Genomic DNA, 25,334 nt, shown 5'->3' with positions numbered 1-25,334 from the left:
GGGGGGCTTCCCGGGGCGCCCGCGCGAGGCACCCGGCGCGGCGGGGAACGGCGCGGCCGGCCCCGGCCCGTCCCCGGGACCGCGGGGGGCGGGCCGCTTGGCGCCCCCCCGGAGCCCGCTCCCGCCGGAGGGACGGGAGAAGTTTGCGGAGGCCCCCGCCGCGGACGCCGCCCCCTTCGCCGCGGAGCGGGGCTGCTGGGGGCGCCGGGACGAGAAGTTGGGCAGCCCCCGGCTGGGGGGGAGCGGCCGGCTGGGCTGCGGAGCTGCCGCCGCCTCTCTCCGGCCGTGCCCTCCAAGCGGGCGCCCTCCGGACCTCCCGGACTACAACTCCCATCGGCCCCACCTAGGGCGGCCGGCCGGCCGGCCGGCCGCCGGGCGCGACTGGGGCTGTAGTCCGAGAGAGAGTCAGGAGGGCTCCGCATGGCGGGGGGCTGGACCAGGCAGCTTCCCTTCCTCTGAGCCTGGTTTTATTTTGGGAGGGCGGTGATCCTTTTCCCTGGATCGGTGCCGCTCGGGCTCCCGCTCAGGCTTGGCCCCTTTCCCAGTAGCGGCTGTTGCCAGTGCGTCTCGCACGCTCCCGTTGCGCCTCTGCTGGGAACCGGGTTTCTGCGGGCAGGACGCGTCCCGCGGGCGGCAGGGCTGTTAGTGCACGTGAAGGGCTTCAGGAGGAGCCGCAGCCAGGCGAGATTCCCGGCGCTCCTTGGAGGGGCACGTGTGAGTGCGCGCGCGCGTGTATCCCACCTAAACTGCTGCTGCTGCTTGGAGCGCCGGAGGTGGCACTGGTGCTGGAGAGGCTGCTGCAAACGAGGGCACCACCTTAAGCAGCGGGAGGTCATCCGAGGGCAGCCCTCGGGAACACTCCTTTCATTGCTCGTTATACCTCACACCTGCCTCTGTTGTGTGTCGCCGAAATGTGGGGCTTCGGAGGCAACGGAGGCCGGGCAGGGCTGCATCCTTACAGTTACTCACAAAACAAAGCAGCAGCAGCAGCAGCAACAAACACCTCACGCTCTCCCTTACATGGCAGCAACAACAGTGACCCAGTAACCAACGTGTTGGAAGTTGAAAAGAGGCATCTGGCATTTCGGTTTTGATTGGAGTGAGCTCTGGAAGTTAGAAAACAGGAAGTTTTAGAAATAGTGGCAAGTATGAAAATGTTTAAATATATAGCAGCAGTTGCAGGCAGCCAGGCCCGTACCCTCTTGAAGGAATGGAGGATCTTGAAACGGAATCGGGCAGCATTTGTGAATTTTCTGACTGTTAACTTGATCTGTTGTTCTGGCCGGGAAACAAGTCCTGCCCCCTTGGTGCTGCAGAACAATCAGTTGCTGCCGCTTCCGGCTTCTTTAATTTGAATAAAAGAAATAATTGTACTAAAGAAGTACAAGTGAGAGAATACCCTTTTAGATATATTTGGTTGGACAAACAGAATGCCAGTTCTGAGTGCTGTTCCCTCTCACTTCTTCCAAGTTGGAGCTAGATTTGGATGGAGGAAAGGAAGGAAATGTAAGAAGATGGAGGAAAACAACCCTTTCCTCTCTAAAATTACATTGTAAAATGTTAGTTGATTTACAGTGTAATCCTATGCATGTTTATTCAGAAATAAGCTCCACTATTTTGTTTTGGACTTACTCCCGGGTAAGTGGGTATAGGATTGCAATCCTAGTATTTTAGCAGCTCATTATAGTACCTTAACATGTCAGATCTTTCACTTTTGACCATTAATTACTAGGCAAGCTTTGTATGTAAAGGCAGATCAAGCAATGCCTTTAGTTTTGTGTGAAATCTTTGCACAAGTGTTAGATATACTTACAGTGTTCAAGTTGCCATTAACTATAGTAAATGCGTGCAATGTAAATGATTGTAAATAACATCTGGAGAAAGAAAAGGTGTCCTGTCTTTTCCCTTTTGCCAGATAATTGTAAGCCAATAAATGCCTTTTCTGTATTCGGCAGGTTTCACAATTATGTATGAAAATACTTTTTAAACATACTTTTGCTACAAGTTGGACAAAAGCCAGGAGCTCAAGCTGAGCAGTTTTTGCTCTTTCCACATCAGTTACAAGTAAATAAGTTCTGAGCTGTTACTTCTTCAAATGCATTTAAGCTAGCATTTACAAAGTGTTGTCTAGCCATAGTGGAAAATCACAGGCTCCCAGATTCTTCTCTTATCTGTATTATCTTCCTCTAAACATAATCCTGGACATCTTAGAAAGAAACAGGAAGGGTTTCAGATGGTGTTGCAGCACGCTTGTTCAGTGGCTGTTCCGAAGGCATTTTTGCACTGCTGTGGCTGGCATCTGTCCACAGAGGTTTGGCTGCTTGGCTAGCCAGCTGTGTGCCTGTCTGTACACCAGAGATGCTGCGTGCAAGTTGCATATATTGTTTGTCGCATGCTAGAAGCCATTAAGAGAGGCTTCTCCTCTCGATTTTAAACATCTGCCTTGGCAGAGTCCAAGCTTGTGCATGATATATTAAAAGCTTAGCTTTCAATGGGCTTCTGGGTCTGGTGATAGGGTTGGCTTACTGTACTGAGAATTTGCAGGCGAGAAGAATTGGGCTTGAGCATGTCCTTCAAGTTCAATTTTTCTCCATTCTGGTCCTTCAGGCAGCAAAGGGTCGGTGTACCTTGCTGTTTCTGAAGGGCTCTTGCTCAGTGTGGGGGGTGGGTTGAGCTTGGGGGGGAATCCCAGTCGTTTTCTAGTTTGGGATGAGGTTGATGGGCAGAGGGTCTTGCGATGTTTTGCTACTTACTCGGACTCCTGAAATTGCTGATACATGAAACATTAAGGTTGGATGTAGTGGACTTACTTGCTGCTGCATCCTAGGCTGAAATTTAACTGGTAAGGAGCCTAATTTTAAAGTCTCTAGATTTGATCTCTTGTCACTTGCCAATGTCCCTCGCACTGTGACAACACTCATCACTCGGGTCCTCACATATCTGGGGGTGCCTTGCCTTGATACGGAGCTTAACCTCGCTCTCAAGTGCCCATGCTTTGGGGGCCCCTTTCACTGAAGTGCTGGCAATGCTCACCCCGTTTCTAGTGGAACTTGTCATAGTTACACAGAAGTGTGGATCTAAAATTGATTCTTCAGAGTGGTTTTATTTTGCCTTGCTGTGAGAAACATCCTAATGTTGAATTTGTTTTACTCCAAGTAGTCCTAGGAATGCGTTACACTACCAAGACATCACAAGCAAAACTGGACGTAACTGGAAAAGAATCAGAGCTCTGAAAACTTTGGCTAATTTCCTTTGGCCTGAACTTCTACATCCTCAGCAGCCTTTTCTTGGTGCTGTTGAAGTAATTTCCCCCAGCTATTTTTAAAATACTTCTGTAATATATGGATTATAAATAAGACCCCACTATATTTCTTTACACTGTGGAGAAGGAATGACATGTTTTTAGAGAGACTCATAGATGCTGTAAAATTCTTACGTGCAGACATGTAAGTGTTGGCAAGTTTCACACCGTAGATCCATGATGGACCAAGGCATAATTAGGGCTGACTCAAATATTCTTCATCTTTAACCAACATTTCTAACAGCTTTTAAAAATACTTCCTTTTTGGACAACCTTGGCACACCTTGGGAAACTGTTTGGTTATTTATACATTGCATTGAATTCCTGCTCTCAGTTGCCTTCGCTCGCCATACTGTTGTATCCTGCCCTAGATTAGTTTATTACCTAGATTAGCAGTTGTCAGTATTTTCTTTTTAATCATGTGGTCCACTTTAAAGTTGCATGAGATCTTAGTAGACCACTTAATAAAAAGTGTGGGCTCTAGGCCATATTGCTAAGAAGAGCTTCTCCAAATGGTAAATTCTAGGAGCAAATTAGTAGATGGCAGTAAGTGCTGTTCCGTGAGAATCATGTGCCAAGGCCCCTTTAGTCCGTTTGACAATCCTTTCCATAATTAAAATGGTCTATACCTATGTCAGCAAAAGAAAAAGTGCTACTTTCAGTAGACTGGAATGGCGTTCACAGAGCAGTTTAAACCTATATGATTTGAAGGAGAGAGAAGCAGCGACCAGCATGGAAAAGCAGCTCAAATACAGTAGAAAAAATGTGACCCTTAACTCACTGGTAAAGTCACTGCGAATATTTGCTGCAGCCTCAGACATAATGCTACAACCTTTAACTTTTGAACTTTTCCTTACCCTTTGGGAACTTGGATATAAACTGTGTTGCATGTACTTAACACGGTATGTGCTTTGACTGTATCATTAATGCCATTTTTGTGGGAAGAGAGCTTATGCTCTGGAATTTCCTATTTGTGTCGACCCTGTAACCCTGATTAAGAGAAAGGTTTTGAGGAAACCTGGACAGTAAATTCCCTTCTCTTGCAACTTAATTCGGGAACCAATCTTATGGTTCCTGGACAGGCTCGGAGAAGCTATACAATATTTAGATTTCCTGTTCTGAGGTCCTTGTCAGTGCTTCCGCTTTGGAAGAGGAATCAAAACTAGCCGGCACAAAAGGAACACATTGGCTGCTCTTTGAGGTTGGAAACGCAACCTCTGAGAAGGTAGGCAGGGAGAGGAACAAACTTGAGAGGTACCTTGTGGTCTTGCCAGCTTCCTTCCCTCCCCACATAGGTGGGTAAAAAGCCTATTTGGATAAAAATATAGGGCAGGAGGATGAAAGGTCAAAATTGTCCTGCTGCTGCTCCCCCACCCCTCATAGGATGCGGGTTTACATTCATCATTGTACCCTCTGTTTTCTAACAGAGTCACTGGAATTGCTGCTAGCCTGAATAAAGGGAACAGCTTGCATTAGGATCACTGGAGTGTTTTTTTGGAGTGTTGGAAAAGTTTTTATATATTCTTGGGTTAAAAAAAAATCTTATTTCTTAAAGTGGAGGATTTTTTCCTTTGGGTTTTCCCTTTTGAGAAAAATGTTTATTTTAAATCATGCTGTGCATGTAGTTCTTATTTGGTACTTTTGAAATACAAATACTGAATGGATATGGCTGCTTGGATGGAACAAAATATTTTTCTGTTTTCTCTGTCTGGGCCGTTGATGTAACTTGACTTATGAAAGAAAAGGCAGTTGGTAAGTGTAGGTTATTTTCAAGAGTGATTATTCCTCTCTGCTTGCTGTGTAAAACAGAAAATCCTTATTAATGCAGTTCTACAAGAGTATTTTCCTTTGGAAGCGTTTTAATCCGTTAACCACTACAATGTTACCTAAGGAGACGTGCTAGTTTGTTATAGAGCCTTTGTAAAGATCCTTCTGTAACTCACTGATTATGGCATATGACGGAGCTGCTATGATTATTTAATACTTTGGAACTTAAAAATAATTTTCTACCCCTCTTTTAACTTGTTCGGCTGTAAGACTGTGGGAAACAAATCTTACTAGTAAATTAAAATTTTAACATTGTCCAGATTTTTCTGTATTTGAGGGAAATAACAAGCAAAGGCTGTCTGTAATTATTATCATAAACACTGATTTTAGTTCATGTCATTTATAAATTCAGTTTCATCCATATGAAACATAAAGTAATGCTGTTTCTCACATTAGAAAGACACTACTAGATTTTCTGATTTGGTTTGAATTGCAGTCCTGAAAGGGTTTAGTTTGGTCTGGCTAAAGACCAATAAAGGCATAGCCTACCAGGAAATTTATTTATTTATTTATTTGATTTATATGCCACCTGATTAGCCATATGCTGTCTGGGTGGCTTACAATATAATCAATACCACAATACAATACAATAAAATCAACAAATGCAATAACAATAAAACAAATAGCAAGACAATAATAACCAACCAAGATAAACACTCAATAATAAAGAAAAATAAAATAAGAAACTGAGAAGGAGGTACAACATGAAACTGAATAAACAACCAATAATTCAAAGGTAATCTTATGTACATAGGACAGGCTGGGTTTAAATGAGGAAATTGTGAATATCACTTCCTTTACAATCCTTGAAGGCACGAGGAAACCTGTCGTGATGTTGAATTAATATTTAATCCCTTCAGTATGCTGACAGTGCTTTATGATTGCCCCACCCAATTTCATACTTGGTCAATCACGGAATATTTTCTGCTAAGTTGTCCCCCCCCCCCCCACCTTTTGATACCATGAGATTCCTTCTCTCTGCCCTCTTAGTGCTTGTATCTCTGAGAGGGTTTTGGGCACTGAGAAACAGCCTCCTGTATTAGACTGCTACAAAAGGCAACCTGTGCACAAGGGCAGCTGTTTTTATACAGAGCTCTGAGGTCAAATTAAAAACAGATTTTCAGCAAAAACTTTAAAATGAACCTGGTGAAGATGTGGGAAGTAGTCTCCATTGAATGGAAGCGGTTGTCAGATCCCGCTCACCATCATGCCGCCTGGTTCACATGTCACGGCACACCACAATTTTGCGGTTCGCTTTAGCGTTGTGTGTGAACCAGGAACTTGGGCTAGCCTGTTCCCCCAGCAAGTCAGAGAAAGAAGCCGCAATTTTTTTGTTGGTTGGCTCTCGCCATTCAAGAAGTAGGCAGGCCGCTCTCCTGCTCTGCATGGTGTGAACCAGGGACCTTCTTTGTATGCATTTTGGCACCAGGCAAAGACTTCTTTTATTTTCAGGGTATTTGAATTGTTGACAGTTTCAATTCTAATTTAATTTTAATATTCATTATCCTATTTGGTGAATTTTAATATTTTGTTATTTATAAGATGCTGTCCAATCTGTCGGTATCTGATGTCAACATGGTTGGTGCGTTTGTTGTTGGAATGGATGTTTCTACTGGTACTGATGTTTTACTACTAAGGTTTTATTATTGAATTTGATGATATGTTGTGTTTTTAATTTTGTTCATAGTTTTTAACTGTGTAAACCATCCAGAGAGTCATATGGCTACTGCGACGGTCTATAAAAACATACATACATATATACATACATACATACATACATACTGGGCCAGTGAAGCTCTGGACTGAAAGGCTGCAGGTTGTCTGTTCCTGAACTATCAGGCCTCGTCACAGCCCACAATTGGAGAAAAGATTGGTGCTTCTGTGGCCTGCGAAGCTGCCTTATACTAGCCTGTTGTCTCTTCTGACTTGGTGGCCTCTCTGCAAGTCTTGCCTAGGCCAGTTATGTGATCCTTAACTGGCCATGTCAGGGAGTGACTCAAGCTGCCTCAGCTGCTGGTGGAAAGCCACAGCGATGCCTTCCCAGTCCTTGAATGCAGGAGGACACAAGTCCGGACGTACCCAGAATGTCTATTTCTTCCCCCAGCAATGGGCTTTATTGTTAGGTTTACAACTGATCCGGATGATGGCCATATTTTCTAGTCAAAATGTCAAAGATGAACTTACTTGATGGGGAGTGTAAGATCTCAGGGGTGCACCTTTCAGGGCCAGAAAATGCACCACTTGTGTTTCCCTTCAATGGGTAAACAGGCTCTCCTCGTTTTCAGATCAGGTTTGGCTTGACAGTATTTAGAGCTGCGGGGCCTTTTCTGGAGCAACACTTTGTAGTTTAATGGAAATTCGTAGTGAGGGTATCGTATGGTAACTCATTTATGGATGTGTTTGGCTTGTTCGCTGCTGAAGTAATCCCAGTTGAGAACTGTCAGCTTGCTACGGGTTAGGGTGAGCTTTAAAATACTGGCTCGAGAAGTATGTTTAGTTGTGAGCATGGGTCATGATTAGCATATTGTGAATAGGAGGTATTCCTAAACAAAGGGATGCTTCCCTGAGTTTCTTAAAACCGTGTGCATGTGGAAATAGCAGTAAAATCATGCGTGTGTGTGTGTGTGTGTGTAGGGCAGGGTTGCAGAATCACCTAACTGCCTAAGAGCTGAATTCCAGCCTAGGAAAATTTTGGGGTGCTGCATTCGAATGCTGGGTGGGGCACAAGGTGAAAAGGGCAAAGCCAGTTGAGGGTTGAGCTGCAGACAATGCTGCTCACGTTTGCGTTTTCCTGTGTTTGTCCTGAACTTATACCTGCCCTCAGGGTTCGAGGAAATGTTTTAATCTAGAGAAGCAGTTGCAAGGATTCTAAAAGCAAATGTGTGTGGCTCTTCCTGCTTAAATCCATGGGGCGGCCTGTGCATAGATCACTGGAGGCCTTGGAATAAGGAGATGTGCACCTGACAGACTCAAGTTTCGGTCTAATCGATTCTGTCTGTGCACTGGATCAATTTAGAACATGTCTGCCAGCTATGCTAAACTGAGATCAGACTTTATTTTTTACAATTAATTTTAATACTGCATCATGGTCGGACATGTGCTCTGAGCATGAAAGGATGAAATGGGCTTGAGGGCAGAGCAGGTCTTAATTGAGTAGGATAACTTGGGTTTTGGGTATGTTCCTCGAATGCCAAAGCTTCTCCTGATACGCTTTGATGGACACACGAGGTAATGGCCAGGAAACTGCTTTTTCCTCTGCCCTTTTCTGGCAGGCTGCAGTAACTTCTGGCACATACCATGTGACTGGTGTGTGGAGAGCAGCAGTTCATTAAAAGTATAAGAGCCACCATGGTGGACCCAGACAAAAGACCTCTTCCAGCCCTGGGATCAGCCACTGGTCAAGCATCTACCGATGGGAAGCCCACAAGGAGGATGTGAGCTGCACTGACTTCCAGAAAGAAGCGACATGTGCAGTCTGGGCTGTGGTACGATCAACTGTTTTAAATTTTTTCCTTTATTTTTTTAACCCTGATTTGCCATCACCACATGCCTCGGCATCTCGGGATGGCTCACAAACATACAATTAAAACAATAAAACAATAACAAATTCCATAAAATTATATAAAAACAAAAACAAGCGACTGTTAATGATAAAATATTAATTTTTAAAATAGCCATTAAATAAAAAGGTTTTAACCTGGCGCCAAAAAGAATATAGACTCGGCACCAGGCGCACCTCTCCAGAGAGTGCATTCCATAATCTGGGCACCACCGCAGAGAAGGCCCTGCTCCGGGTAGTTGTTCTTTTTCTGTCCTTTAAAGAGGGCTCCCGGAGCAGAGCCTCTCCCGCAGACCTTAAGGGGCGTGAGGGCATGTAAGGGAAGAGGCGCTCCTTCAGGTATCCTGGTCCCAAGCCGTTCAGGGTATATCCAACCTTTCTGCCAGGAATGGTGTTCAGAACAGCTAACAATTACATACAGATTAAAATCTACACTGTGGCATAAAAACAGAAGCATAATAGCACATTTAAAAACAATAAAAGAAATGGAAAGAACACCCGGGTCTCTTTTCAGCAACGGGACCCGCGTATATGCCCAAGCCTGCTTGAATAAAAAGGGTTTTCCTGTTGGTGGAAGGACAGCAAACGGGGCCACCTCGGTCCTTCTCCGCATGGAATTCCACAGTCGGGGAGCAGCTGCTGAGGCGGCTCTTCCTTGCGGCTCCCCCAGGTGTACCTCTGGTGGGGGGACCAAGAGAAGGGCCTTAAAATCAGACTGATGCTGCTGGACAGGGCTCCCCAGCACCATTTTCTGAGATCCGTTCTCTAAGAAGGCAGCAGTAAGACAGTGCCTCCGAGCCCGACACTTTAGAAAGAAGCAGGTCGGTAGTATCCAGTGCGAGTGTCAGGAAGCGTATTATATATTTGACCAGGGCTGGCGGCTTTGTTCCCAAGCAGCTGACAGTTGTCACAGACTGCCTAAGTTGGGTAACATTCTGCATAGACGGTGTGGCAGTAGCTGGCTATGTTGCAGCCTGAACGTCTTATCGGCAGCCCCTCTTACAATGCCCTTTGCAGCTTGAAATTCCTGTCTTTATTTAGGGAACCCATTCAGCACGTGGGGAGTAGGAGAAAGCCCCACTGTGACATCGGCTTCTGCCCAGTGGGTTAGACCCAGATTTACTGGTGTCACTGGTAGAAGAGGCACCCTTCCCTGCCCCTCCAGGCCCCTGGAAATGATGCACAGAGGAGCAGGGGGCCCTGTTGAAAGGGGTGCACTGTGGTGTTGAGGGGGGGTGTCCCAATGCCTAGCAGAGGCACCCTCTGATCAGAGCTCTTCCATTCATGCCAAGCAGATCCTGGACCAACCCACTATCTGGATTAACTATGTAGTAATCCCCGTGGCAGTAATACTTTTACTACCTGAGGGAAGGCTTAGAGAACAGCTAAAGTGCTAGCTGTCAACTCTTAGAAGCCCTGTTCAGAACTCCCATCGAATTTTCACAATGCAATGCCTTCCTTTCTTTTCACGCATCGCGTTTGTATACCATGGAATGGCCAGAACTCTCTGGACGGTTTTGCTGTTGTTGCGTGCCTCAAGTTCTCTTTAACTTGTGTCAAACCCATGAATGAAAGTCCCCTAAAATGTCCTGAGGGGCTTTAAAAGTTTTAAAATAATATAGTTTTGTACTAAGAACAATACAGCAACGAGAAACCATGCATCCAAAAGGTGACAGTGTTGGTGCCAGGCAGGCCTCGCTGGGGAAAGGGTGCCGTAATTGGGGGCCACCGTTGGGAATGGGCTCTAGTGACCATTTTCTGTGCCTTCCGGCCTGTTTGGTGTTGTGGTCCTGGGCTTTCCATGTCTTCATAGGCCAAAACCAAAATCTCCAATCCGGCTTGAAAATGAACAGGTGCCTTTTTACGCTTACCTCTAGAGTCACAGCCCGTTTGCAGTGGCTGCGTTCCAGTGGAGGGTGAGGCTTGATGGCAAACAATGCTGGATCAAAATAGCAAAACTACAATTGTCTGTCACTAAATACCGTTACGACCAGTAACTAAAAATGTTAGAAGAAACAGTTCAAGTCTTTGGAATGGGGAAAAATTGAAGTTGAAAAACCTCCTAAAGATTAAGGGGAAGGGAGTGGAGTTAATGGCCATCCTGGAAGCTTCAAAGGTTTAGAAGTTTTGTAGCCATGCTCAAAACACCTCCCATGTCCGTATGTCAGCAAATTAATTTCAAACAGTCAGTATTCATCAGATGTCAATCTAGGCACACTTAGAATTGTGGAATAGTAGTTGGGAGGGTCCAGTGAAGGCCATTGGGTTCAACCCCCTGCTGGTGCAGGGCATGAAATCACACCCTCCCATTAAGATGACTGTCCAAACCAGGGGTCGGCAACCTTTAACACTCAAAGAGCTATTTGGACCCGTTTCCCACACACAAGAAAACACCGGGAGCCGCAAAACCCTTTTGACATCTAAAATGAAGATAACACTGCATATACAGTTTTTTACCTTAATGCTATGTATATCTTCATTATGATTTAGCTGCAGCTCTTGTTCATTCACTAAAAACTGTTATTTTTAATCTTACATTATAAACTAGTAGGACTCCTTTCATATATTTTGAATAGGAGAACAGCTTCCTGAAGAGTCAAAAGGGCTGCATGCATTAAACAGCAAACCCCATAAGTTCGTCAGCAGTAAAAGCAAATGAATCTACCCACATACCATTAAACATTTGGTTTTCTTCAGAAACTTTTCTTTGATTTATCCATGGTTGGCCTATGATATAGGTGTGTTTAGTGACTGATTAGCAGATAAACAGTCGAGTGCTGTGAATTGTGACAGGTCTCAAGGGCAGCTTTTAACATTCAGATGAAGGAGATTACATTGGGACAAAGAGAATCCTTTCAGCAGCATTTCGTGTAAGAGCCTGCAAGAACCTTGTTTAGCAGAGGAATGTAGCGATTTACTTAACTAGCTGATTTACTTAACTAGCTAGAGCTCCTGAGTGGAGCTTGAGTAGATTGGGGGCTGTGCCGGCGCATGTTTTGAGCGACGGAGCCGCAGCAGAAGGGTTCAAGAGCCACGTGTGGCTCTGGAGCCGCGGGTTGCCGACCCCTGGTCCAAACCCTTTTGAATGTCTCCATGGAGGGAGAGCCCACGGCTTCCCCAGGTCATAGCTCCCATTCTCGCACTGCCCTGACAGTCAGGAAATGCTTCCTGGTGTCTTAGTCTTTGAACGGCTGTGAATTGGAGTATGGGAAATAATTGAGTCACCCTTTCTAAGTCATAGAGGCCTCTGCTCTCCCTTCAAACTTGAGATGCTCTGCATTTTGTTCTTGGGATTTAAGTGAGTTTAAGAAGTAAACTGAGGACTAAACCCTTCAGTTCTTGGTTTTGAGAGCAGGCTGTTTTTAGGAACATAATGAAGTGGGTCAGAGAGTTTGATTCTGTTCCTGTTCTGAAGGCAACTTGTGTTGAGGCTTTATCTAAGAGAAGTTCACTTTCGTTTTCTTTGACCTGTTTTGGCTATTTAATTCCTGTGTTGAATCACATGTACAGTAAACAGTTATGTGTGGTATGTGATTTCAATTTTCAAAATGATATCTACCTTAAAAAGTATCTGATATGCTAAATATTATTTTAAGTGAGACATAAACACTTTTGGCATCCTTTTCTGCTTTAGTGTACCAGGTGTGATTGTATTCCATTTATTCTGAAATAAAGTCATAGGGCATACTGACATGACCAGAAAAGGCTAATTCTTTCTCTGAGCCCTATGAAGGTAGGTGATTTGCTTCCTCTGCATCAGGCGTAAGTGAATGAACTAATCCAGCCTGTGTTTCCCAAGCTTCCAATAGCTGAAGCATGCTGTTTTGCTTAAGCAGAGGCAGTTTTCAGTCTTGCATATCCGTTTCAGAGAGTACTGTATTCTTGGATGCACCCCTGTTTGCTTTGGGTGGGTTTAGGTCAGCCTCTCCCGCCCCCATGCTGCTCTCCAGATGTGTTGACTAACTCTGTCCTGCAGGGCCTGCAGGCCAAGGATAGAAAGAGCTAGCTTCCATATCCAAAAGGTCTCCATTTCAGTTTTAGTTTCAGTAATCACACTTGCTCTATAACTCTGTAGTTGAGCCCCCCCCCCCCCCCAGTTGAAGGCACTAATGCTATCATCGAACAAAGGATTTGCTTTAGCCCAGTGTTTTTAGGCAGGAAATTGGTGCTAATCTGTTCGTGCCCGAAATGAGAATTTGACCGTGCAAGTAGAAGTTGAGTGGTTCCTTTCTTTGGCCGAAGGCTTCCCGCTCCACCACTTCAGCTTTGGGTATTAGCAACTGTCCATAGTAAGCATGCATGGTAGCAATAAAATCCTCGAATATTGTAGGATGTTGCAGGACATCATATACTTGAGGATTCCTAGTGCAACCGTCACCATGCTGCGCAGCAACATAGCATATTGTTAATCTGGACTAATTGACTTGGTTGTTGCTAGTCTTGAAGTCACGTCCGACCCATCGCGACCCCATGGACCACATTCCTCCAGGCCTTCCTGTCCTCCACCACCCCTGGAGTCCACTTAAGCTCACACCAACTGCTTCGGTGACTCCATCTAGCCGCTTCATCCTCTGCCGTCCCCTTCTTCTTTTGCCGTCTCTTGTTCCCAGCAACAGGCTCTTCTCCAGGGAGTCCTTCCTTCTCATTAGGTAGCCAAAATATTTGAGTTTCATCTTCAGGATCTGGCCTGCTAAAGGGCAGTCAGGGTTGATCTCTAGGACTGACTGGTTTGATCGCCTTGCGGTCCAAGGGACTCGCCGGAGTCTCCTCCAGCACCACAATTCAAAGGCCTCAATCCTTTTGCGCTCAGCCTTCCTTATGGTCTAGCTTTCACAGCCATACATTGCAACTGCGAAAACCATAGCCTTGACTATACGCACTTTTGTTGGCAGGGTGATGTCTCTGCTTTTCAGTATGCTGTCTAGATTTGCCATAGCTTTCCTCCCCAGGAGCAAGCGTCTTTTAATTTCTTGGCTGCAGTCCCCATCTGCGGTGATCTTGGAGCCCAGGAAAATAAAATCTGTCACTACCTCCATTTCTTCCCCATCTATTTGCCAGGAAGTGAGAGGACTGGATGCCATGACCTTAGTTTTCTTAACGTTGAGTTTCAAGCCAACTGCACTCTCCTCCTTCACCCGCATCAAGAGGCTCTTTTAGTTCCTCTTCACTTTCTGCCATTAACTAATTGACTTAGCTAAACTTAAAGATTTGAAGGTTTGGAGGAGGAAATCCAGAAAGATTAGGATCCCCATCCCCAAATTAAAAAAAAAAACCCAAGAACAAGCCGCATGCATAAGTTGACTCAAGTTGTGGCATTGCACTAACTCCTAACTTGTCCGTTAATTCCTAGTACCTAACTGTTTTTCATGGGCTGAGTTCACATAACACTTTGAGCTTCGGGCGATTATGTAGCCACTGTGGCTGAAAATAGACTGGGCCCCCTGCGCTCACTGACAAATGGTTAAGCTCAGCAGGCATGTTCAGGCATCTCCTCCCCGCTTTGCCCTCCTTTGCTGTCCGGCCAGTGTCCCAGGGGACAGCAGCCCTGAGCAGAGTCGAGTGAGGATGATGGCAGCCCCACAGTGCCTAAGCAGCACTTCTAGGCAGCTGTCAGAGACATGCTGCATTAATCCCGGCAGAGAGAGAAGCATAGAAACGGAGTGAGGCAGAAGGATTCCCCTGGGCCATCTAGTCTGACCCCGGGCTCCAGCCAGCTCCGCTCATGACATGCCTACCTGGTGCCAGACTGGCGTTAGTGAGGATGCACTGTGTTCTCCTGGCCCTTCTCTGGGGCACAGGTTGTGTTCTTCTGAGCTTGCTTCTGAGTAGACCTGGCAAATGTACCTCCTGCTCCACCGCGCTGATGTTTGGATCATTCCCGACTGGCTTTGCACGACATTCACAGTCAGGGCGGCTGACTTAGCGTCCTCCAAGCCCAGGATGGTGTTGTCGGGGCGGCTTCGGTTTGGCTCGGAAGCCCTCCCGACAAGCCATTTCCTGCGGCAGGGCTGGCTTGACCCTGTGTGACTTGCCGTGGCATCGGAGGAACAGCTTGGCCAGGCTGGCACCGTGCCTGTGGCACCCTGGCCGAGTGGCTCCTGGTGCATCCTGATGGCAGCCACCCAGCCGCACTCGCAAGCAGCTGTCACTGGCTGCCCCCTCGAGCCCCCGTTGAGCTGCCGAGGGGTTGGGGGTTCTCCCAGCAGCACCTGGCTGTAGGCTCTGGGGAACGCAGCCTCTTGCTCGTGGCAGCCATGGATGCCGAGATGCAGGGATGAGCTGGTGTCTGCCGGGCATTGCCCCCTCAAGCCCTTTGTGGGGCTCGGGGGCTGGCGTGCAGCGGACGTGGGTGGGGCTGGAGGAACTGGTCTGTGCTGCTGGGAAGCCTGTGGCAGCCGCTCTGGGGCACTTGCGGAAGCTGCTTTGCCCGAGCAGCATGTGGGGCATGTCCCGTCCATGAATGATGCCCAGGTTCAGATGACAAAGCGAGCCATGCTGGGTTAAACTAACTGTATAACGAGCCATGGGTTGTCAGGGTGGTGTACAAGCCCGGCCTCGGCATGCTGGCGACGCCATCCCGCCCTGCCACGTGGCTCTTACTGCCGTGTGAACTCTGCCGCACGTGCCCCGGTGGTGGTTCATCGCTGGGCAAGCAGGGATAGGCTGAAGTGGATGTAACCAAAGCAACTTTGCATTATTGCTGGGCAGTCTTTTGAGTAATTTCTGGTTCTGAAGAGAATGCCGGAGTGCTGACCCTGCACCGGCGACTGTGACAGCAGTGTGATGTCACAGATCCAGAACTGCGGCTTAACTGCATTGTCTATCAGGTCTTGCCAGGAAAAGAATTCTGGAAAGGACAGGGATAAATGTTACTAGTCTTCAGTTTGCTGCTGAGGAAGGTGGAGCATAGAGAGGTTAGGGTAAGTAAGGATGATGGTTTGAACTGGTTTCAGGGTCTGAGAAAGCCACTACATCTGAACTTTGAAGTGCTTTTGCAAAAGCTAGCTTAAGTGGTATTTATTATTCAGTATTTTATCTTCTTTTAGGGATTTTTGGGTACTGTAATGATGTTAAAGGGAAAAAACGTAAATGAGTGGCACTCTTCTATTTAAGTTCATGGGTTTCTTCTTAACAAACTCCTAGGCTTTTGCAGGACTTGGTGGCAGCCAAGATTTTGGGGACCTAGCAGCTCCTAGAGCTGAATGGGTTGGATGTTTTTATTTATTTATTTATTTATTTATTATTAAAACATTTTTATGCTGCCCCATTCGCCCCATTTTTCCTTCTGTGACCTTTTGTGACCCCTGTGGTGGTGGGTGGGACAAAACTTGGGAGGTCGGCAGGCGAAACTGGCCACCTGTGCTCTGTTTGGCAGTACACGCTGCCTTGATATATTGAGAAGGAAATTCATATAACAGTTGATTTTGGCATTAGGTATTTCAGAACAAAAATGGTGGAAAAGGCCTTTTGTAAAGGAAGTTGCTTTTGTTAACATGCAGAAGCCATTAATGTCTTCAGTGCCTCTGAAAAGTAAATATGCTGCTATGCATTTAAAACTTACTGTGAAGTTGCTTTGCTAATTAATTTATGATGACACCTTGACTTACAGCAAGTACTGTAAGTTAAAACCCATTGACACTGCCAGTAAACTGCATGAGGCTGTCAAAGTAATGATGCCGGGAATTTCTCAGTGTCTGTTGCAACAGGAAAATCTGATCCAGCTAACTTTGGGATTTGGGGATTCCTGTTTGTGGAGTTCTATTATGCTCAGGCTTTGGTATATATTTAGTAGCCCTCTTTTTAGAGTACTCTCTGTGTGTTTGAGTGAAATGCATCTACATACATCTTCTGCCAGGAGAAAATTCTTGTGAAATCTTAATGTGAGCTCACAATATTTATGTCTTGCTTTCTTCTGTGATGAAATTCAGGTCAAGCATAGGGTTCTGAGGCAGTCTCCCAGCCATGTTTTGGTAGGTATGCAGCTACCTCTCAGAAGAATGCCTTCAGTTCATACCCTGGAATCTTTACAAGGGACCACGTGCTTTATCTTTACAGACGCTACATTTAGCTGGGGGTGGCACTAACAGTGAGAAGCGTTTCTTGATGCACGTCATTTAGGAGTCTGTGAAAAGTGGGATGCTCGTGAATTGGTGGTCTGTGTTCCAAAAGCAAGAATTTGTAAACCATAGAAGTTGTCAAGTGGTCCGGTTCCCTGTAGGTCAGGGACCCACTTCATCTGCCTCGTTCGTTGCTTGGACCGGTAGTTGGATTTTTCCAACAGGTTCACACAAAACGGAAGATTTTGTGAAAGCAGAATTTCACGATTGGTAGCTGCAGTGTGGCAAATGTTTCGTAACAGCTTCCTTGTGAACGCATTTGTACAGGAAAAGTCCATAATAGATTGTGCCCAGTTTGTGTGCTTCAAAAGAACTCGGGGAGAAACTTTCTAATGAAAAAATGTCTTATAAGGCAACCCTGGGATGCTCACAGAGGCAATGCGATGGCTTGGAAAAACCCTTCCAGGCTTGAAGAAGCCTCTGCCAGCTTGGAGGGGAGCCTGGGGGCGGGGGCTTTCTCCCTCTCCCTTGGGCTCACAGTTAGTGTGGAAAGAAACTCGCTCGTTCCCTTCTCAGGAAACGCAACCGCAGGGGAGAAGTTTGGGGGAGTTCCGATGGGTGGGGAGGAGACCTGAACTACCTCCAGCTACATCCCCCCCCCCAAGTGCACTGCTGTACATCACTGAAAAGCCCATCTGGTGAAATGTGCAAAGCTTGGAGAATGGCAGGGCAGAGGCTGTCTCCACCGCTTGCTACCCCCTTGCCATGTGGGGATCCAACTGTGCGTATCGTTTATAACGATCGCCGTGCAGACAATAAGCAGACCGCAGATACCACACCGAGCACAACTTGAAAACAATCGGTGTTCAAGAAGGCAAAGGAAACAAATGGTTTTATGGAGTTTTTCTAAAAGCTCACGGAAACGGCAGCTGACAGAGCTTGGATGGGAACTCATCCCCCTTCACGTGCTCGTGAGCCGGAGGGCCCTCAGTGGAGGAGCCGAAGAGACCTTGGTAGTTAGCGGCCGTCGGACGCCGCCCCTTCCATGTAGCTTGGGCGGAACACATTCACTTACCTGGCTTTAAGGTTGATATTAATGGCTTCCACTGCAGGCTCGCTCTTCCCCACAGACTCCAGCTGTGCCAGGTCCATGGAAGGGACCTCTCTCCCCGCTCGCCTTCCACTCTGTCTCATCGGTATGGGAGCTTGTATTCCAGGCGTGTTGAACTAGGTGTGCTGGAAGTACCAGTGTTGTAACCGTGTTGATACATCTGTTGAGGCCAAGTGTTAGACTTTGTTTTTACCCGAGTGTCTCTTTTTTTAAACCAGAGTTTGCAGAAAGTGGGGCGGCTTGAGCTATCCTGTCGCTTAGGCTTGCCTAACACATTTGGAAATTTTATGTTGATATGTGGGGACTGTGCCTTTGTATGCTGTCTTTTTGCAAATATTCGATTTGTAATCTTTTTGAGCTGAACAATAAACTAAAGCACAGCCAGGCAAGGAGATCAGTGGCTCATCTAAGTGGGGAGACGGCGTTCAATCTGACTGCATTCCCGCTGAAGTGCTTTTGCAGCTTTGGGTACCCCTCAGTCCAGTTTTGCCCCGGAATCCCAAATGGACTGGCATGCTTGCTACCAGTGAAGGCCAGTGCGCCAACCGTAGCCCTCTTAGCTGGCTTGGCTGTAGTTGCCCACCCAGGATAGACCTCCGTATTGTGTTACATGTGGGGCTGCCTTTTGAAGTCTGCAGTGTCAGAACTGCTAGTTCAAAATGCAGCTGCAAGACTTGTCCCCAGGACCGGTCAGTGGGAGTATCTTCAGTGTCCCCCAGGCCATGCTGGAGCTCATCTTTTTAAAGATGGGGGCCAGGTACTTGAGTGAATGCCCACCTGTTACAAGCTCACCTGTACCCTTGACTGCTCCTCCTCCGAGCACAGGCAGTGGTAACTGGCCCAGCTCTGCTGTGGCTTCCTCAAGAGAGGCTCGCCGGGCACGTACTCTGCTGCCTCAGTTGCCCTGAGCATTCTGATTTTTTTTCCAGGCTTTTCATTGCTGGATTGTCCTGGTTGTTGCTTTTGCTTGTTTTTATTTGTTTCAGTATTTTATTTTATTGTTAAAAGTGCTGCTATTCAGTGTCCTGGTGTGTTGGTTGTTTCAAAGAAATGCAGAGGTGTGAGTTATGAAGTTGATGGAAGCAGCAGTCAGGTATTTAAGGGCTGGATGGGTTGATGGGGTTCACAGAATCATGGAATAGAAGAGTTGGAAGGGGCCATGAAGGCCATCCAGTCCACCCCCTGCTGTTGCAGGACACCAAGTCACACTATCCCACTCACGTGGCTGTCCAGTTACTTTTTGAATGTCTTCAGTGTGGGAGTGCCCACCACTTCTCCAGGCAGCTGGTTCCATTGTTATATTGCTCTTACAGTGAGGAAACTTTTCCTGATGTCCAGCCTGAATCTGGGTTATCGCAACCCAAGTTGATTATTCTGTGTCCTGCACTCTGTTATCAACAAGAGGAGACCTTGGCCTTCCTGTTTGTGACAGCCTTTGAGATATTTACAGAGGGATATCATGTTATGGCAAATCTAGACAGCGTACTGAAAAGCAGAGACATCACCCTGCTGACAAAAGTGCGTATAGTCAAGGCTATGGTTTTCCCGGTTGCAATGCATGGCTGTGAAAGCTGGACCATAAGGAAGGCTGAACGCCGAAGGATTGAGGCCTTTGAATTGTGGTGCTGGAGGAGACTCCGGCGAGTCCCTTGGACCGCAAGGCGATCAAACCGGTCAGTCCTAGAGGAGATCAACCCTGACTGCTCTTTAGAAGACCAGATCCTGAAGATGAAACTCAAATACTTTGGCCACCTGATGAGAAGGAAGGACTCCCTGGAGAAGAGCCTGATGCTGGGAACAGTAGATGGCAAAAGAAGGAGGGGAGGGCAGAGGATGAGGTGGCTGGATGGAGTCCCTGAAGCAGCCGGCGTGAGCTTGGGTGGACTCCGGGGATGGTGGAGGACAGGAAGGCCTGGAGGAGTGTTGTCCATGGGGTTGCGAGGGGTCAGACACGACTTCGCGACTAACAGCAACGTCATGCCCTCCCCCACCAGTCTCCTCTTCTCAAGGCTGAACATACTCGGTTCTGAGCCAACATTGCCGGCTCCTGTTGCGCTTGTGACCTGGAACAAACCTGAGGTCCTTCTCACTTCCAGGATTGTTGAGCCAAGTATTCCCCATCTTCTTAGTGGTGCATTTGGTGGAGGACTTGGGCATTTGTCCCTGTTGAGTTTCATTCTGTCGTTCTCTGCACAGCCTTCTAACCTACTGAGATCACCCTGGGTCTTCTCTCTGTCTTTCAGGGATGCATGCATGTGTGCCTTACAGGAGGGTGCACCTTCTAATCCTTTGGGTCTCCCTCTCTTTAGTGCAGGCCTCAGAGCTCAGTGTGTCCTTAGAGCTCCTCAAGAGTCGCTGTATTGTGATAAATAACCCTGCCATGAAGAAAGGACCAAAAGCAACAACAGACACACAGATCTGAAAATCAGCACATGCTCTAAAGTTTCACTGTATGCATGTCTTTAAAGGGCCTTGTCTTCCAAGAGCATCCCAATTTGTAGAAAGTGATGTACGGAGAAGTAGAAGGCATTTGATTGCCGGAGGGGAAAAAACCTCAGGCAGAAATATGGAGGGGGGAGCATCAACCCTAAGAATTTATTTTAAGTTATTGTAATTGTCTGTACCTGTTTTAAATTTGGTTTTAAATTTTGTAGGGTAAGTTTTTTATGATATTTTAGTATGGTGCATTTTAATGTGCTGTTGTGAACTACCTGGAGGGCCTTGACTATTGGGCAGTATAGAGAATGAATAAATATTGCTATATCCTTCCCTGAGAATACTTATATTGACACTGTCATGATGAAAAATGCGTATCATGGCTGTTCACAGAAAGTAGTATAGGTGGTAGCATATGTCAAACAGCAATGTTGTAAAATTTAATATGCCTTCTAAATAGTTCTTTTGCTTTTTCTTTACATTTAATTAGTAGGAGGGGCTTGGAATCCAAAGCAAGATGCATTTTTCATCCAACTTTTTTTAAGGGGGGAAAAAGGGATGGAGAAGTCCATGCGTCTTTGAGAGGTGTTTGGAAAAAGTGAAGGGTGGGATTTATATAGAAATGGAAATCCCATAATATTTAAGACTTCAATAGTGAAGCTATCACTAAAGGGAAGAAATAAGGCACCTTTAATAGCTTAAAGGAAGAGGTAGGGGGAAGGGTTTATTGGGTAGAAAGGAGAAGCTAAAGTACATTCATTAATAAATGAGAGAAGAGGATGGAATTTAATGGATCAGCTGCACAATTTCTTTCCCCTTGCTATTCAGCAGGCAAATCTAGGCAGACGCTCCAGCACAGCATCTGATTGAGATTAAAGAGAAAGGAGACATGTGAGCTTCGACTTGAATTGCAGAACATTTGTTGTAGGCAAAGTCAGCCTGAGTCATGGTGAGGTAGAAAAATCTCTTGATGTTGCCTACTTTCTTGTGATGTGGGGCAGGGCAGGAATAAGAATTCTAAGTGTTCTTCAACTGGAATGTTCAGACTGCTCTGCATATATTCTCAGAGCCTCTGGCCCTTCCCTCTGCATTGAAAAGGTGCCGTGCCAGGCAGCTCGCACAGCTTCTGCAAAGACTGAAAAAGGGACCCTCGGAAGGCAGCGTAGGGTTCAGGCGTTTAGCCGCTGTGCTGGGCTGGATCTCTTACTGTAGCATTAGCTTTCTCATTGTGGGCATTGACTTCCACTTGACCCCTGACACCCCAATGCAGCTGCAGCTGATGTCTGAATACACCAGGGGAGGATGGAAGTCAGCCTGTGCAGCTTCCTAAAAGATTAAGTCTAGGCAAGAGGATAATCTTCTGCCATCTTTTCCATCGATCGTGCTAATAGCCAGTTGTATCATAGGAGCTTGGGACTAATAATTGTGTATTAACTATCTTATGTTGCCCCTGAACTTTAAAACTCAGTTTGAGTAAAAGCTACTCCAGAAAGATGGTTAAGATCTGGCCAGTCCTCTGGGGAAGAGAAACCCAAAATATAGAGATTGCAGCTAGTGTGGCCTTCTGGAGTCAATTTGGCGCACACAAAATACTTGAAAGAGCATTATCAATCTATCCCAGAGATTGTGCAGAAATGTAATGCTAGCGGCAGTCATTGTCTTGCCAAAACTGGAATATGGGGCACTCTGAGCAGAGTCCTTTACTGGCCTCGTAGGTTTGGAAGTGGATCCTGCACTTTTAGGCTGTGCTCGCCTAGTTTGCTTCACATCCCAAATGATACGAGTCTTCTCTGTAGTGTCTCTACTATTTTTGCTCTGGGTTTTAAAGTTCTTTGACTCTGATGTTTTTGTGAAAGCATAAACTAGTGTCATTCCCCTGCAAATCTGAAAATGCATTTTGCAGGTGTATATAAATCTCATGTTGATCTGGGCATTTCCACGGAAGTTTTTCATGGCATTTATGCCATTTTGTTTTAACAGCTTCCCTCAAGGTTACATTAAACTGAATTGGTTGAGAAATCCCCAGCTGCCTATAGTCTCGTCTTACTGGCAGCCTGATTAAAACAATGTGAATTAGAAAATGGGAAAAACACATGTCAGGTAAATGCTCTGTAAATGGTATTACATTGATTACATGGTAATCAATATAAATGGTAAAACTGATGGGAACAAAGAACACAGCTGGCCATTGGTTTTGGTGGCAATTGTACAAGAAATGTAAATTATCATAAACTGGTTTGCTGGCTTCCCCACAAGGAACTCTGGGAATTATAGTTTCAAAGACTATCTAGAAAGTGACACATCCAAATGATCCTTAAATCAGTTTATGACACAATCCTGTGCTTGTTTAAAATGGAAAAATGATGTATAATTCCCAGCATTCCTTAGGCTTTTTCTGTTCAAACAAGCATAGGATTGAATCCTGAAAGTTTTAATTATGTATGCATTCCCGGTAACGTTTGTTCTTTGACTTTTCTTGCACTGGTAATCCAACTCTGGTCGCTTTTTCATCTTTGAAACATTTGCTTACAGTATCTTTTGGTTCCCAGTGAAGTAATCGTAATAGTTATTATCTTTCTTATAAGATGATTCAGGATGTTTCCTTCTACATTTTGTGAATGGTTCTTTTATTGTTTCAAAGGTAATACTTACGGTGCTGCCCATGAGATGGAATTCTTTCTTAGGTCTTCTTTCAAGGAAATAAGTTTCTCCATTACTTTTATGCCCTGGAACCAGACATGCTTCTTGGCCAGGGTGTTAGGAGAGTGTTTGTTTGTGATCTCCTGATTAACTTCTGAACCGTCAGCGTGGCTATTTTTAGCAAGGGTGGCTTCTCTGGTTCTGTTCTAGGGAAATTCTTGGAACTTGTTTCAGAGGGAGGGAGAATATCTTAGAAGGTCCAGGAGAGTGCTAAGAGTAGTGTATAATATCCTGATCTTGTTTCTCTGCTCTTTGGTTCCCTCTCCACTGCCACGTTGATAAGAACCGAGCTGTTGAAAGTAAATTTCGAGCAACTGGGTTTGTGGCTGTTGTACCTTGGATGTCATTTATGGAAATCAGAGTAGGGCCCTTAAATCTAAACCTGTCTTATTTGGTGAATACAGGCCTGGATGTACTCAAAACAGAGGCTTGGCTGAGAAATTCCCAAATGTCCTCGGCCGAGTAATCCTTAGTTTTCCAGGGAACTGGATGTCACCGAGTGAGGTTGTGAAACACAAGGAATGTTGCTACCTGCCTCGATTCATGGGGTTATTTCACCCAGAGGACGTCTTAGCAGGAGGGAAAGAATGGCTTGGTTTTTGGACTCCTCTGTTCTATGTTTTTGTTGGTTTGCAGGTAATGCTTGGCACAGGTGATGCTTCCTGACACCAGTTCCCTCTGAGGCTCCCTGCTTAGTGCAAACAGTTCTTTGCTGTTACTGTTGAATCGGCAAACTGTGGCTTGTGCAAAACAGGTGGTTAGGAAGGGGAAGAACAGACTGCATGAGCCCAGGACTTGTCTAATGACACGTGAACCAGGGGGTTGGACAGGACCAAAATGCCATTGGATTCCCCTTGTTCACAGAGGGGGCTTTTGCCTCATCACTCCCAGGGAGAAACCCAGAACATGGGGTGCCAAAAGCCAGAGAAGGGTCCATTGTGGGGCAAAGTAAGTTCAGGTGATGCAAGCAGGTGACCCCATCGCATTGCTCCAAATAGCTCACTCTGGCAGAAGCTTCCTCCTCCTCACATCCTCAGCCCAGTGGCTTTTGTGAGAAGCTGATTGGATTTCCTCAGTGAGAGAACAGACAACGACGGACAAGCTCCCCTGTTTTCCCACTTCATGTAGCTGTAGCGGACAGGGCGAAAATGCCTTGTGTAGAATTGCCTACCAGGTAGCATCCCCTTGGACCATGTGAGGATCTTGCAGCTGACGTGCAGCGGGAGACTAGCTGAACATACACACGTTTTCCTTACATTTGGCTTCTTCGTGGGTGTTTGCTTTCAGATCCTGTTGGAACAGGCAGTTCTACCCCAGAAAGGATGACAGGCCATTGTTAGATGACTAATGATACTTGACCGCCACAGTAAAGATTTCATTGAAAACAAACTGCACCAGTGATTTGCTTGCCCGCACTCACTTCAATCCAGGTATTGTTTGGTCACTGACTAGCTTTCTTCTTGGCTTTCAAGAAGCTTATGGACTGTCATTAAATGATGTTTTATTATTGCAGTGACTCAGTTTAGAGTGTTTAGAGTGACGGTTAGAACGCTAATGACTGAGTCAGGCTACCAAAGCCACTGGCAAAATGCTCCCTTGATCTTCCCTGCAGATCTCTTACTATTTTCGCCCCAGTTCCAGCAGGGATGGGCAGGAGATGACACGGGCACTGCTTCCTTGTGGGCCGATAAGGCTTATTTGCACACTGCTGGTCTGTTAAAGGGCTGGACTGTGCTGACACAGTCTCCATGATGCATAAATTGCCGCAAAACTTGTCCTTAAGCTTATAGCTCCATGGTACAGCACATGCTCTGTATGCAGAGATCTCAAGTACTTTCTCCGGGCACAACAGAAGAACCACCTGAAATCCTGGAGAGCCACTGCCAATCAGTGTTGGTCGTACAAGGCTGGATGGGCCAGTGCTCTGACTCAGTGTGAGGCAGCTTCCAATGTTCCTAACCTCTTCTTCGTTTCTGTGTTCTGTGCAAACTTCACAGTTTATCCCTCACCTAACCTACCTTGCACTCATTTCACATGCTAGCAAAGTGATGCTCAAAATCCTACAAGCCAGGCTCCAGCAGTACCTGGACCAAGAACTACCAGAAGTACAGGCAGGATTTCCAACAGGGAGAGGAACTAGAGATCAAATTGCCAACATATGCTGGATCATGGAGAAAGCTAGGGAGTTCCAGAAAAACATCTACTTCTGCTTCATTGACTGTGCTAAAGCCTTTGATTGTGTGGATCACAACAAATTGTGGCAAGTTCTTCAAGAGATGGGAGTACCAGACCATCGTATTTGTCTCTGAGAAACCTATATGTGGGTCAAGAAGCAACAGTGAG

At 46.1% G+C, this 25,334-nt stretch overlaps 1 protein-coding gene across 2 annotated transcripts in view; it reads left to right on the top strand.

The window, feature by feature from the left end:
• Positions 1-25,334, top strand: part of UBAP2 (ubiquitin associated protein 2) — a 115,113-nt gene that overhangs the window by 295 nt on the left and 89,484 nt on the right. The window contains exon 1 of one of the 2 annotated variants that reach the window (XM_044443837.1): positions 19,837-24,421. The exons of the other annotated variant lie outside the window; for it this stretch is intronic. The gene's annotated coding sequence lies outside the window, so the exon portion shown is untranslated. Of the gene's footprint in view, positions 1-19,836; positions 24,422-25,334 lie in introns of those variants that run through there. 2 annotated transcript variants of the gene reach the window in all.

This window comes from Varanus komodoensis, unplaced genomic scaffold, assembly GCF_004798865.1.
Source record: "Varanus komodoensis strain SLA01 unplaced genomic scaffold, ASM479886v1 scaffold43, whole genome shotgun sequence".
Lineage (NCBI taxonomy): Eukaryota > Metazoa > Chordata > Lepidosauria > Squamata > Varanidae > Varanus > Varanus komodoensis.
Note: the sequence above shows the minus strand (reverse complement) of the source record. Positions and strands in the feature narration are given on the sequence as shown.